The sequence below is a fragment of the Pinus tabuliformis genome, chromosome 4_2 (assembly GCF_031772625.1).
Source record: "Pinus tabuliformis cultivar Carrire ecotype Pingquan chromosome 4_2, CPIR1, whole genome shotgun sequence".
In the NCBI taxonomy this organism is placed as follows: domain Eukaryota; kingdom Viridiplantae; phylum Streptophyta; class Pinopsida; order Pinales; family Pinaceae; genus Pinus; species Pinus tabuliformis.
Window position 1 is genome coordinate 521,996,751 of NC_142304.1, and position 13,639 is coordinate 522,010,389.

Sequence of the window (13,639 nt, forward strand, 5' to 3'; positions counted from 1 at the left end):
AAAGGACAACAGACACAAAAGAGACAGTATATGAGTACATGAAGGAAATTAGAACACAGCATGTGATTTCTAAGTAATCAAGTACTCATCAAACTATAAACAACATGAAAGACAACAAAAGGAGTTCATACATTGAAGTCACTATGATTCTTGAGCAGCAAAAAACCATTACTGTATTACCAAAGGATAGAGTTTTTACATAAGCTTCGCAACAGGTTTTTTTACATAAATTTCCAACCCTTATTACATTTCCCATTCTTCTATATATAGAGTTCCTCCTTAAACATTAAGGGAACTCGAAAACTACTTCTAATGACACATGTTTAACTTTTAACTATCTATTTAATGTAACAAACTTTAACTAGACTTTCTAGAGGTCTAAATCAAGTAGGATTCTAACACATGTTATGATAATGATAGCCTTGGTCTACAATCATCTTCGTTCTCTGACATCTGGTTCCCTTCTAATTTTGGTTGTGATGGATCTTCAAGGCTCCATGTTGGTCTTCAATGTCACATGTTTTCCAATGCCCTGAAACATAGGAAACTACCCCTGTATATCGGTCGTTGGTTTGCCTCAAAATGTTCGGATCCAACGAAGTATATCTTTTATCTTTTAATTACCCAAAATGGAGCATACTACCACGTCCTTGATGTGTTGTCCACGGTTTTCATGCGTGAAAGCCAAAATTCTTGCAAAATGTTTCACATATCCTGAAGTGTGGTAAATATGCTCACTTTATGACAAAAATCTAAAGTTGGACTCGGATACATATTATCTCCACGTGTCTTAACCTGGTTCAATCTTAATAGCTCCAGCTGATGCTTTGCATACCTTGTATACATTCCCCTTTCAAAATTCCCACTCATATTCAAAACTGGCTAATTGAAATTAGACTGTATTGCTTCAACAATTTCGTATCGCGCTATGAAAATGTTGAGCTCTAGTTATCAACTTCAGCAGTTTTGTAGCGCACTACGAAACTGTTGAGTTGTTTCAAAAATCACAGTTTCAACCCAAAAATTTGTTATTTGAGCACGTTGCTGTTAAAACATTATTTCAACTGTTTCAAGACCTTCCAAAATTGAATGGGAATGTTTGAAAAAATTATACCAAGCAGAACTACCAAAACTTTGAAACATATCCTTACTTGAAGTGAAATTTCTTTATGGAGATCTTTTTTGCTGGTTCAATTGTATCTTTAAGTCTTCAACCTGTTTCTTCATTACTTTGATCCCAGACCTGAGGTTTGTATTGACTTTTCTAATAAACTAAGCTTCCTTTATTGCGGGAGTAGTCCAGCTACAGAATTGAACACTAAAATCAACCACTCCGGGAATTTGAAAAGTTTGGTCCTCCCACCGAGCTTGCATCTGGTTGAAATAAGCCTCCTTAACTACAAATTTCCTAGCAGCCTTCTTTAGTCTTGCAATTTCAAGGTTGGCCAATCCTAATTTCTTTTTCAAGTCTTCCACATTACCTTCTTCTTGAGTGGCAACTGTTTTGCCTTGATCCTTTCTTTCATGAGGCCGTGTTTCCTCCCCTGTTTCATCTGCCCTTGGCGGTACCTCCTGTACTTGTTTGAATTTCCTTGTTATGGGTCTCCTGGGCTTGAAAACAAATTGTTCAACTTGCTCATCAAATTTGAGTTTCTTCGAGGCTTTAACTTTCTTGGCCTTCTCTTTATCTGACTTGATCAAATCAGCTTGCACTAGTGGGGACTCTTCAATGTCAATGGCTTGCAATAAGTCATTTAAATCTCCCTTTGAAACAGGACTTTCTTCAATAGCCACTGACTTACCCTTTTCTTTTGCCACCTGACTCCTAGTTCTTCTTCTTTGAACTCCTCTACCTGTTCTTGATTCATGTGCAGTTTCTTTGATCTAAGTTTTTTCTTTAATTGACTGCTGGGGTGTATCCTGAATAATCAGTGGCTTGGTAGAATCTCTAACTTGTTTCCTTGCTTTTAACTTTGAAACCCTCTTGGCTCTTGTTTTTGTTTGAGGATTGGTTGTTGTTGAAGGTTTTTTTGCCGCTAGAGGGTTGAGACCGGTCTTGCTCTTGAAATCGGACATGAATATGAATGTATCCCAGTCTCTGCCTACCCTCTGGAGTTCATGCAGAACCATTAACTTAACCAAGCCATGGTGGAATAGTGAAGTCTCACAAGCTTCCTTTCTCAGTTGTACCTTATCACACATTTTACTTAAGCTGCGAAACAAGTAAAAAGGTAGATCAATAGATGTTTTCCCTATGAAATGCAACAACAATTTAAAATGGTATGAATACACTTTGTTATATCTCCCTTCACAAGTCAGATACTTCTGTATACAAGTAAGCAATTGAGAATATGATTCTTTAACATAACTTCTAGGAACAGATTTGCTCAAATCTGAATTAATGAAATCCTGTTTTAGAAATTATTTGCATGGATTCATGTCAAATTTGAAATTCTTGAACCAATTTTCTTGCCCTCTTGGTATTTCTGTAACTGTGGATATCATGTCTGGTGAGACCTGCAATTCCAACATGCCAACCTTTGAGTTTAGCCCTATGAAATTCAGTGCAAATTCCTTAGTCACTTGTGCGTGTCCTCCCTGGAGCTTCTTGCAAAAATTCCAACATCCAGCTCGTTTAAATGCCTGTTCGACCTATCTATTCTTCAATGTTATATCCAATCCTTCAGGCTCGTTTCTCAGACATTTTCCTGATCTATGGTCTTTCCTTTCTGTCGATCCCTCCATGAAGATTCAGTGACCTGTAGGCTGGAAATGCTAGCGCTGCTCAAACTCCCAACTCTGCCTCGCTTGATAGCTGCCTCACTTGATGACGATGTTTTCAAATTGAAATCTAGTAGATATGTTTCTCATGCAAAGCCTACAATCATCATTAAAACCGAGCATACTTGGCCTTTCTTGGAACTTGTATTTCGTGTGTACCAATGTACCTAGTGATTGCAATGATGGAGATAAGTGGTTGGAGATGATGTATGGAGTGCATAAACTGACAATGAATGACGTAGCCATAGGTTATCTTGACAGATTTGATAGTTGGGAAAGATTCACTACGGAATGCACGAATCTCCGATTTCGCAGTGCGGTCAGTGTAAATTTTGAATAATGCGCTGTGAAATCACCTAAAACCTATCGCGCTGCGAAAACACCTAATGAACCTTTGCGCTGCGAAACTGCTAAAAGGATTAATGTGCTGCGAAAATAATTCAGAATGGTTACATGCGCTACGCAATCACCTAAAAAAGGCTGTGTGGTACATAATGATTTTTTTAAATCAAACTGACACATGGCTATGAGATTGGTGATGGATGAGGGTGACCAGTGATAGACGAGAATGCATGCTTGACTTAAGACCTCCTAAGACTCAGACTCGAAGGAAAAATGAAAATAAACTTAGACTAACACTGACCTTTATCATCAAGCTAGTATGAGAAATTTTGGCATTAGAATTCTTAAGTGATAACACTCGGCAAACCTATGATAAATTCCATGGAAATGACCTCCCATTTCCATTATGGAATCGCAATCAGAGGTAGCAGTCCACTTGGGTGCTTACACTCTGCCTTGACACGCTGACAATCAAAACACCTAGCCACAAACTCTTCTATTCAGATTCGACCAATAATAAAATTTCTTCATTGCGGTCAATTTCTTCTAGTAGCCTAGGTGACTTGAATAATTTTTCACATGAAACTCTCTCAATATCACCTTCTTTAGCTCTCTGTTGTCTGGTACATATATCTTATCCCTAAATCTGACCAATCCATCTATTGTAAGACAATAGTCCACATCTTGTGCACCTGCACCTGTACCACTACCTTTACTTGTACTCTACTACAACCTGTGCACAATCTCCATATACTTGACATCTTGTTGACCTGTCTACAAGATCCTATCATGTAAGTTTGTCCCATAGGAGCTCATAGCTGCTAAGTGATTTACATGTGCCCTCCTTCTAAGAGAATCTACCACCTTTTTCTCCTTTCCTTTGATGTACATGATCTCGAATTCAAACTCATTGATCATGGCCAACCATCTGTCTTTCCTGACGTTCAGATTCAGTTGGTCAAATAAATACCTCAACCCAATATGATCACTCATCAGTACAACCCTCCTACCAAGAAGATTGTGCATACTACAAACTCCTTGTCTGGATCTGCAATCTTTAAAACTGGAGCATGTGGCAATGACTGCTTAAGCTGCTCAAAACTGGCCTCACACTCCTCTATCCATTCAAACTTCTTACCTTTCCACTACAATGATTTAATATGATAATAAATCTGTGAGAATTTCCTAATGAACCTCCTGTGATAGCCTGCTAACCCCATGAAATATCTCACCTCATCTACATTCCTAGCAGCTACCCACTCCATTATGGCCCTTATCTTTTCTGGATCTACTACAATGCCCTCCTTGGAGACAACATGTCCCAAGTAATGTACCTTAGTATGAAAGAAACTACACTTTCTGAGCTTAGCATACAACTAATACTCTCTCAACAACCTCAACATTGCTGCTAAATGCTTGGCATGGTCCTCCTCATCTTTATAATATACCAATATGTCATCAATGAACACTACAACAAACTTATCCAAATACGAATGTAACACATTATTCATCAAGCACATAAATATATCTGGAGCATTAGTTAAACCGGATGGAACTACAATAAACTCATAATTCCCATACCTGGTCTGGAAAGTTGTCTTGTAAATTTCCTCCTCTTTGACGCATACCTGGTGGTATATTAATCTCAAATCAATCTTCGATAACACTTCTACTCCCTTCAACTAATCGAACAAGTCATTAATCCTCGGTAACGGATACATGTTCTTGATAGTCACTTTGTTCAACTACATGTAGTCAATGCATAATTTGAGAGTACCATCTTTCTTCTTCATAGACAATACCAGTGCACCCCAAGGTGATACACTTGGCCTAATGTATCCCTTGTCCAACATTTCCTTCAACTGCAGCTTCAACTCTACTAATTCAGGTGTGCTCATCCTATAAGGTGCTCTTGATGCTGGAGCTTCCCCTGGCACTAACTCAATAGAAAATTCTACCTCCCTATGAGGTGGGGACTCTAAAATATCCTCAGGAAATACATCCTGGAAGTTCTGTAGAACTGGGTACCTTCTCAAAAAAATGCATCCTCACATTCCTTACCTTTGTCACTAGAAATGTGCACTATTAATAACATACACCCTTTTCTATGACTACACTTTGCCTGCATAGTTGTCACCATCATAACTGATGTGGATTTCTTCTTTCCCTGTAAGACTCTTGTTTCCCCATTTTCATACACACACTCAATGGCTTTGTCATAATAATCCACCTTGGTTCTATGATGGTACAACCAATCCATGCCCAACAACATATTGTATGATCCCAACGGTAATACATTAAAATGTGTTGTGGTAGTCATACCATTCAAATCAAATGCACAAGATCTTACTTAATGATGAACTCACTTCTTTGTACCTATAGCCAACTACACTAACCAATATTTTACATGCAATTCCTTACTCAAACCACACTTATCCAAGTCAGGACTAACATAGCTATAATTAGATCCAGGGTCAATCAAAATAGAAATAACTTCGTCACAAAGCTTACCATCCGTCTTAATGAAAGATGCCTGATGGTCCCCTTGTTTGTTATCTAATGCTACATAAATATGAGGAACGCTCTTACCAACATCCCCAACAGTTTGTGCCTTTTGTGGACTATACGTCTAAGGCCTATCACCTTGATTCCATGGAAAATCTCTCTTAAGGTGCACCTTTCCACATGTCCAAAACTCCAACCAACCAGTACCCTCACCTCTATGTTGTTGTTGTTGTTACCCATGTCCTTGTCTAGTTGCACTAAACTTCTTTTTGCGGTGCCACATTTTCTTTCTCATCTACATTCTGAGGCCTTATTCTTTTTGGGTACCATTTACCTTTACCTTTGTCTTCTCCTTTCCATCCTTGCTCAGATTCATTCTTACGCTTTGATTGTTCATAGCAATGATTCAATTTCCCAATAACTTCCTCAAGTGACCGAGGCTCGTCATACTCAATCCGATCTCTAAATTATAATGGAAATCCACTAAAAAATCATTGAACTTTAGCCTTCTCATTTTTAAGATATGATACATACCTCAATAGATCCAAAAACTTAGTCGTGTACTCTTCCTTTGTCATTAATCCCATCTTTAGCTCATAGAATTATTTGACCTTAATGTCGTATTACCTTTATGAAAATTACTTCTTCCTGAAAAGCCACTTGAACTCATGCCAACTCAAGTCCTCTATCTTGATGTCTCTGACCTGCTTCACATATTCCCACCAAATTTCTACTTTACCTTTCAAACTAAAGATAGCAATTCTAGCCTTCATGTTTTATGTGTACTCATGCAACTCAAAGAATTTGTTCATCCCAAGTATCCAAGCCTCTGCATCTTCTGGTTTCTTCAAGTATCCATCAAAAGTAGGTGGTTTTACTTTATTAAACTCATCTGGCAAGTATCCTCTATCACCCCTCCTGTAAGGATGATAACGATGACGATCATGATTCATGTCAGAACCAGAACTAGAATAGTACTTGTATCTGTCACCTCTCCTATCAAAAGTATCCAACAACCTTCCATCTCTAATAGTGTCATCTATATTTGAAATGTGACCACCATGAGACCTATTGACATATGCTCCATTATTTTTTCCCTCCTATCCATGGTTGATCCGAAGTGGCCCTTGTCGCTGCAATTCTGACAGACTCTGAAGAGGTATAGCATTAACCTTTGCTTGTTTCTCTTGTGCACGTATGATCTTGTCAGTGTCTGCCTTACAACTCCTTATTTCTTCCTTCAATCTTCTCAATGTGTCTACCAAATTAGAAGAGTGCCCAACACCACGCTGCTCATATGATTCATAGGGAGATTCTTTGTAGTCTACCATCTTGCTAGTCATTTTGATCTTTCTCATGCAAGACATATTATGTCAGCTAAACCAAATCACAATAAACCAATGTACCTTAGAAAAATTTGGAGAGGGTGTCTCATTTAAAAGATCATCAAATCAACGTGATACATGTATAAACATAATCATGACAGCATATAGACATATACTTTATAATCATATAACCATGTAACCATCAGTCTAGCTAGAGTCCAGTCATCAATGCATGACCATATCAACTACACATACTATGACCTCATGCATGACAACAACAACCATACCAACATACACTAGCAATACGCAAGAATAAACAACATGTAACCAATCATACACTCATGACAACATACTTCATAACAATGACATCCTCTTCCACATGGCGACATCACTACAACCATGACTGACACCATGCATATGCAACAAGAACATAGACCGCAAGGATGATTAACACACTTGAAAATGACTTGAATGCATGACCAACACACCGCCCATCCAATCCGAGGGGTGAACCATGCTCTGATACCACTTTGTAAAACCCTCCTCGCACATCTACCCAAGTAACTGGCCAATTGGGGTAAACATGTGACAAGAGGCTACTATTATTGGATTCAACCTCCTACTTGACCTTGAGGAAGTGGAATCGATGGAAACACAACACACAAACCTTCCACATCAGCTACAAGACTCCTAGGAACCATCCTAACCACTCAGGTAGCTAGCCCCTGGTTCCCGCTGAAGTTTTTGACCGCTTTACCTCTGAACGCTCCCATGTTGTAGGCCTTCCAGCATCCAGGAGGCTCTAGATGCTCTCATGACAAGGCATGCCAGCATCTAGGGACTATTTTTCTCAATATTGTGTGAGGGTCCTCGGTATTTGAGCCACTTTTTCAGGCCCAAAGCCACCCCAAAATTGAATGACACCTTCATAATAGTAAGATAACATGGAAACAATGATACAAAAGTAAATACTTGAACAAGCCCTTAACCAGACCCCTACTAGCCATGACAGGAATTTCATCAAACACATCACAAATATGTAATCTACAGGTGTAAACAACATATTTAAGCATAGGGATATCATACTTATCTGAGAATCACTAAGAACCAATGTTCCCTCATTATTTGTTGCATTATCATCTATTAGGTCATAGATACATTGTCCATTCATTTACAAGTAAAATCATGATGAGAGCAATACATAGCCATTGTTGTAAAACGCATACATAACCATCATAATAGAAACATAAATACCAATGAAATCACATCCATATGATCCACATATAAACCAATATAATACTCATAGAAATACAAGGAGAAATAAACTCACATTGATGATGCAAAATCCAAACTCGGGATGGGACTACCATGTTCCACCCGACCATGGAATGGTTGAGCCAAATCTCTCTTTAGTCATTCACCCCCATTCCATATTCCAAGCATGAATGTGGGAAACAAACCAAAAGAACCAACCAAGACATCTCAAGGCTAAACAACCTCACCCTCATCAATAGAAACCAGGATTTTCCATGATCCATCTCGTATCACTAGGCCAACACAATAAACATGTAATAATAGGCTTTACCATGATCTCCACCCGATCACTAGGCAAACAAGGATGGATGCCACTGGATCTCTCCACCTACACCGTGAGGAATTTTCATGTCTCCTAGTCTCTCGGGATTTACCGCAATCCACACGGATCACTAGGCCCTAAACTGAGACCCATTCTCTAGGCTTTAGTGCATATCCCAACCTGGGATTACTAGGCCCAACGGAGAACAATCCACCTCTTGTCTTTACTGTATATCTTTTCATTCATCGGAAGGGATTCCTAGGCCCACTGAGGCAACACAGTCTTAGCTTTAGCGCAACCCACACTCTAGCTCAAGGGTTACTAGGTCAGTGGCTTTATCGTGATCCACAGTCTAGTTCAGGTAGCACTAGGCCATGTTCTCTATCATTCGAAGATCCACCTCACTCATCTTCAAATCCATCCAGCAATCCGTCTCAAACAAAACATGAGAACCCCATCACACCATGGCTATCTGGAAATGGCAAGGCTAGGTTGAAAACACTAGCACACCTAGTAAAACCCATGCCATAATAGCAAAAAGAACCACATGCAATACCATGCATGCCAAATCTAGCAAGGAAATACACATTTAAATCGATACCTGCAAGGAATATTGTTTATCTGCTTGATCCTTCTCTTCCTTGATTTATCTCTGCTTCCTCTTGCCTAATTTTCCTTTCTTGATCCAATGCCAAAGTTCTGCAAGAAAACTCTAAGTGTCCAAGAGTGTGAGAGAGGGAGAATAATGAGGGAACTCCAAAACTGAACTAAAAAAAGGTTACAAATTGATCCTCAGAAGCATTTTTATCAATTAGACCTCTATTTTCTTCATTTTCATTTATTTTCCTTCATTTTCCTCCTCACATGCAACTTGTGACCTTTCACCTTCCTTTTCTCCTAATTTCCATTATTTTCATAAATAAATGTGCCAAATATGCCATTTTTCCTTTCCAAAGCCTTTTCATTGCCTTTTCCAATTTCCTTACCCATAATAAACCAAATTAACACCGACTAGGATGTTTTTCCCCACATTCAGCTTGGAATAAGTGTCCCATCAATCATGGTTATTATTTTTCCTTTATTAAATTATATTACATGGAATTTTCACTAGGGTTGTTACACAATTCATGGGCATTAGGTAGATGTGGCACCTCCAGATCATAGTTAGACCAAGGTTGCACCTCTCTCTTCTCCTCCTCCAAGCCCACATGGGTGTTACATTATCAACGAGACTCCTATTGAAGTGGATAGGCCCGACCCTCTCGGTGATGGTCACAAGCAACTGCAGCAACTCAATGCACCCCCAGGCTATTGAATCCTCAAATTGTCCTCAATATTCACTATTTTCCCATTTTCCATCCCATATGTGTTTTGATATATATTTACAGGTTATAAAGCCATCAATGTCATTCCAGCTATAACAAAAAGTGTCAAATCATTATTTCTATAATCTAGTTTTTCTTGGTGAAATTGACTAAAATATCTCTTTGGCTATTGAATTGTAACATTTCCCTAGCTACATGAATTTTCCATAGCTCAATCCATGGTTAGACAGGATGCAGATACTTCCAAGGGGAATAAAATATATGAGCATATGCCAAATGTTAGAGATATGGGCATCCACCTATGGAGTTTACTTGGGTCAAAGCTCGGGTCAACATTGTTTTGTTCATGCACAAGTGTTTCAGGAAGCAGTTTTTGACATAAATCGAGCGTGGAAAAGCTTGATAGCAAGTGAGCAAGTATCATGATAATCGATGATTGATGTGTATATGAAGAGGATCTAGATTTGTTACGGTGGATCAAATCATGCAAGATCCATTTTCCTAATTAAATTTAAATGTTGTGTTGTCCATTTATAAACTTTCCTTTCAACATTTCCTTCTTTAAGTTTTTAAGATTCGATGTAATATAAATATCTCTTCGATTTGAAAGATGGGGGAGGATAGCAAGGCTTTGAAGCACTTTAAATTTTGTAATTCAAGAACTATGTTTATCGATACAATTACTCTGTTCCAAAATGTGCACATGTATTATTAATTGGTTTGATTTGAGTTTACCTCACCTTACACTCAACAAGAGGGCCCCTTGGAGAGCTGTAAGATAGTTTAGCAATTTTGTTTCTATGGTTAACTTATTTTCAATTCACAACAAGTTCAATTATATTAGTTTTTTTTTTTTTTTTTTATGTCTGGTTATTCACTAACCAATTTCATTGTTACAGGTCAAGCACTCTCTAGAAAATCAAAACAACACAAAAACATTTCGTTCCTTAGTTCATTTAATTGGATTTTTTCACTTAGTCTACGATTTAGATGATCATAATAGTTTTAATCATAATTGCATGCATTAGTAATCTATTAAGGCTTGTATTTTCATTATGCTATTTGATTTATAATTAGAGTAAAAGTTTGATTTAATTATGCCTTTTGATTCAAAGTCTTAGAATAGAATTGAATTTGATTCTGCAATTAGGATAGGAGTTTCAATTCAACACAATAGAGTAATTTCAATTTCTCTTAGAATAGATTTCAATTATTGTCAATAGAATAATCTTTCAATTCAAGTCAATAGTATAAATTTTCTTTTCCATGATTTCCAATTAATGCTTGTAAAATAATTTACTTTCAAGTTATTTTGATTCCACAATCCTCATAGAAAGAATATGTGTGTACTTTTGATGAAGAATTAATTTTGATTTAATTACATTCCTATAGATTAAATTCACATTTTTATCATAAGATTCAACCTAGCACATATGGTGCACGTATAGTTCATAAGTCTATGACTCCCGAGCTGACAATTTCTTGATGTAATTTAACCAATAATTAAATTGCCTAACATTTTTGTCGTCGTTGCCAGCGAAGTATACATAGGTATCAACTTTCAATTGTTTATCATATTAGATGCATTCATTTTCTAGATGCACAATTAAAAATCATATTAAAATAATTTAGAATGCATGTATAATGTTAGTATGAATATTTCATAAAGATGTACCAAAAATACTTCACTTAAGTCACTAGTGACAAGTGACCCTAACAACAAAATATGCATGTTTATGTTTCAATTCTGCAATGACAAAAGAAGAAAACCCTGCAACAAAAAGATCATGTGCAATTTAAAACATAGAACAACAAGAGATAGCTTATTAAATAACCCAATAAAAGAAGGCTTTAAATGAATAATATTGTATTAATGACACTTGGTGAAGAAGATTTACAACATGTGTATGTAAATCCCCCTCCGTGGAATGGGTCACTGGATGTCCTTGTGCTTCAGCGGCCTGTTTCTCTTTCTCAATATGAAGAGAACTCAAAACAAAAATGGAACTCAAGTGGGATCTCAAATGGCAAGAGATGATAATGGTGACGATGATAGTGATCATGGTGAAGAATGAATGGAAAACCCTCTTATTTATAGCAAAGCATTGGGCTAGATTAGAAATTGGAAAATAATGAGATAGTATTAACCAAATCAAGACCTAACCATTAGGAATAGTTTATTATATTTTTTGGAGAGGGAAAAGATATTCAAAATGGTCGAATATCTTTATTTCGAAAATAGTTGAAGTAATTAACAAATAAAATGATTTATTAATCACTTTTCAAGGATAAAGAAAAGTGTGAATTTGAAATAATTATTAAATAATGGTTTAAAAATTATTCCAAAAATAAGATTAAAGAATAATAAATAAACAGTGATTTATTTAATTATTCATAGGTGATTTAGTCAAATGTATTAAGAAATAATTATCAAATAATTATTTAATAATTATTTCTAGAGAAAATTAAATAAATAACGATTTATTCAATTATGTAGAATTTTGTAGAATTTTTCCTACAAATCAGCTAGCTTAGATACCATGTAGAACTGTTTCTACAAATCAGCTAGCTCTCATACCATGTAGAAATTTCTCACCTATAGATCAACCTGATAATGCAATGTACTAAATCAAAACACTTGATCGACTTCTACAAACAATTTAGCGAAGCTTAATCAACCTACCCAGGGAAAGCATATGCCTAAAACCCCATCTTTGTATTATCATACAAGTGGAAATATAGTCCGGATTACACAAAGCCTTAGCTCGGAAGCTATCCATCTCTCAGTACAATCCTCTGTTGCTCATAGACAGTTAAAGGCTTCTCACAAACCTTCTCCTCTGCCCTCCAAGCCTCCTATTTCCTTGTGTAGTTTTCCTTGGGGTCCAGTGCTGCCACCTATGTGAATTGGCCTCTTCACACACTCACTAACCACTGATCCAACTGCACAAACCTGAAGGAGATAAATTTGCATCATGGATGAGCTTCCTTTATAGGAAAAATATTCATCCAACTGATAGTACACTGTCCCTTCTCTGATATAAACTGGATCTCTGTCAGAACTGACATGCATCAGGCATGCAAGCATCAACAAACTATATCTCATTAATTTAACAACTTGTTAAATTAATCTAACTGAACTTGACTAAATTAAACTAAGTCAACTTATCCTCTCGATATAGAACTCATCCTTAATTCCTCAATCAGTGGAGAAAATCAATGACACATTCCCCAATTAGTGGAGAAATAATTGCATGTTCTCACAAAGACTTCAGTTTGCTTTTCCATAGCTAATTAACTCATGGAGAATTAATTAATTAATATTCCAAACTGCTGGTAAGACCAAATTCAAATTTACTTCCTATAGATAGACTAGGGACTGCTATAAATAGGAAGGGACCTAGAAATACTATTTTTAAAAGATACTATTTTTAGCAGTTTCACCTCTCACCCAAGGTGGCCAAAATGCTCATTGGCCAAACTTCTATTTTTAGAAGTGCTATTTTTAGCAGTTCTATTTTTAGCACTTTTTAAATTTAGCATTTCTTGTTGCATACTTTTCAACACTCCCTCTCAACAAGAAAGGCTTCCTCTCAAACTCGATCCTGTAACTCTTGAAAGTTCTGCATGCAACACATCTACCAAGTGTGGTTGCTCCAGCAACACTCGGAACAAAAAAAACTCCCAACTGACCTCTCTGTTGGGCTAGAAACATACTCTGATGCTGAAGCTCTACCTGCTGCTAACAAGTGCTCCCTCTCTGACCTCTACGGTACTGCAACATC